Below are 2381 nucleotides of genomic sequence, written 5' to 3' on the forward strand. Positions count from 1 at the left end.
ACAGGATAGGCAGGTAGTATAAAAAAGGAAGAAGACAAAGTATGAAAGGAGACAGAGGCCTGGGGGCTCTCTGAGTCTGGAGAGGATATGCTAATCCACAGACTCATTCAGCATACCTCAGTGATATTGAAAACTTCTGTGTGCAACTGAGCGACATGGGAATTTTATCTCTGGGTTTCTCAACAAGGCCTGATATTCTGCACTTCTACCTTGCTTCCTAATGGGATAACACTACTGACTTCTTGATTCACTCTTTGATGAACATCTGGTTAACTTTTCTATGCTGGAATGTGGGTCTAGTTTTGCCAGTTTGTCAAACTTTTAAAGAAAAATAATAAATTCCTGTTTTGTTTAAAATATCTTGATTTTTTAAACCTTTAGCCTTAGTTCATTTCCTATTCAGATTTTATTAGTTATAGTTCTGAGGCTGCCATTTTTTGTCAAGATAATTATAGCCAGTATAAATAGCTCTTTTACTGTAATGTAAAACCAACTAGAAAAGAAAGCACACAAGATATCAAAATAGTTCATGCTTAATGGCAAATATATTCAGTCCCTTTCCATGCTGCACATAAGGTAGCTATGTGTTTCTTTGAGGATCCTAACATCCTTCATGGTGAATGATCTTGCAGTGTGTTCTGATAAGTATCTTAAAGAAGGGAAAAGGAACATATTTGCTGACCTAGAGTTGGCCAAGCAGGGAGTGTACCACGAACATAGCTAATGTCTACTGTCTCTTCCATCACTTTCGAGCTCATGATAGGGCCAGTATTAACTGGTAGCAACAGATGCCTGGAGAAGCCATTCAGATCTGTCATAACATGGAGGAAGGCACAGGAGAAGAGCAGGGAGACATTTGATGCCCTAGTATGGAGTGTAGTCTGTCTGCTGGCAGGAAAAAACCAGAAAATAGAAGTACAGTTGTACTCCTTAGGATGCCATGCTGAGCAGAAAGCCTCCAAAAAGTCCTCCAGTCACAATAACATTCTTCTTCACAAATGGCACAACCTCCTCAGCTTTGCTCTTGACCTTGGTTATTATCTGGTTGCTCTTCCGAATCTTCAGCTGCTCTTTGACTTTTTTCATGTTTGTCTCTACTCGCTGCCAGTCAACTTCCAGTGCGGTTTGCAGCTGAAGGAGAAAAAATCCACCTCCAACGGCTGTAGCAGCCAACTTTCCAGTCTTCTGGAATATGAAACCAGTACCCCATCCTGTGACACCTCCAATTAACAGCTGGGTTGCCACACTATACTTTTCAGCAGAGGGTCCAGATTCTTGCCCACATAGCTTGTGCCACCATGGCTGCTTTGTTAGCAAATTCTGCAAGGTCCAGTGCCTCAAATTTTCCTTCAAAGTTTCCTTGACTGGACACCGCCATTTCGGCAAGCTCATCTCCTTGATTTTTAATAGTGGTAACTAATGTTTTCAAATATGTTTATAAGATGCCTCTTTGAGTACTTAATAGAATAATGAACACGAACTGTTACAAATAGTACAATATTCCATTGCTTTCACTATATTTTGGATTTTACATTTCATGGGTTTGTTTTCATGGTTGTACATTTTGTATGTCTCTCTCATAGGTTTTTATGCTCTGGAGGATCTGGATTGGCTGTGTTTTCCATCTGCTAAAAAATGTTGCAGAATGTATCATGTGAGTAGAGGTTGGTAAATACCAAAAACTAATTAATGGAGATAAATTATGTATTTCACAAAGTGGAATGGATTTTCATGTACATCAATAAGAGTTTATTTTGGGTTAGGCAAGCAGAAGCAGTTGTTTAATTTCATTCATCATCCTCATTTTTAAGAAAACATTAATAGCTTCAGGAAATTGTGGCCTTCACTAAAAGGTTTAATATTCCAAGGTCATTAAGATGCATCATCATTGGGTTATGAATGAGGGAGGAAAGTATTTTTATTATGAAAGCAGTTGAGTGATTTAGTAAAAAAGTTATGCAAAATCAGCAAAAGAAGTTGAACCTGAGGCACATGGATGTGGGAGGCTGAGCCAAAGGGTGATAAGTTCAAGGCACCTGGAGCAACTTAACAACTTAGGAAGATCCTCTTTCAAAATAAAAAAAAAGGAAGGGACATAGTTCAGTGTGAAGGTTCAAACACTAGTCTGGCAAAACAAAACAAAACAGTACAACATGCATAAGTAGTCAGGAGGTAATCCTGAAGATCAAAGGAGTAAATTTTCTTGTAAAGCATAGTGGGATTAAAGATGATGAAGAGGATAAAATTTCCTTTTTCTAAAATTTAATTTTAGTCTGAGGCAGGAGGATTGCCACAAGTTCAAGGCGAACCTGAGCTACATAGTTTCAGGGACAGCCAGAACTATACAGCAAGACTGTGTCTCAAAAAAAAAAAAAATCTAA

General features: G+C 38.4%; 1 pseudogene; it reads right to left on the reverse strand.

The window, feature by feature from the left end:
• Positions 1-930: 930 nt before the first annotated feature.
• On the reverse strand, positions 931-1387 carry LOC101566129 (annotated as a pseudogene).
• Positions 1388-2381: the final 994 nt, after the last annotated feature.

The sequence above is a fragment of the Octodon degus genome, unplaced genomic scaffold, assembly GCF_000260255.1.
Source record: "Octodon degus isolate 3935 unplaced genomic scaffold, OctDeg1.0 scaffold00030, whole genome shotgun sequence".
In the NCBI taxonomy this organism is placed as follows: domain Eukaryota; kingdom Metazoa; phylum Chordata; class Mammalia; order Rodentia; family Octodontidae; genus Octodon; species Octodon degus.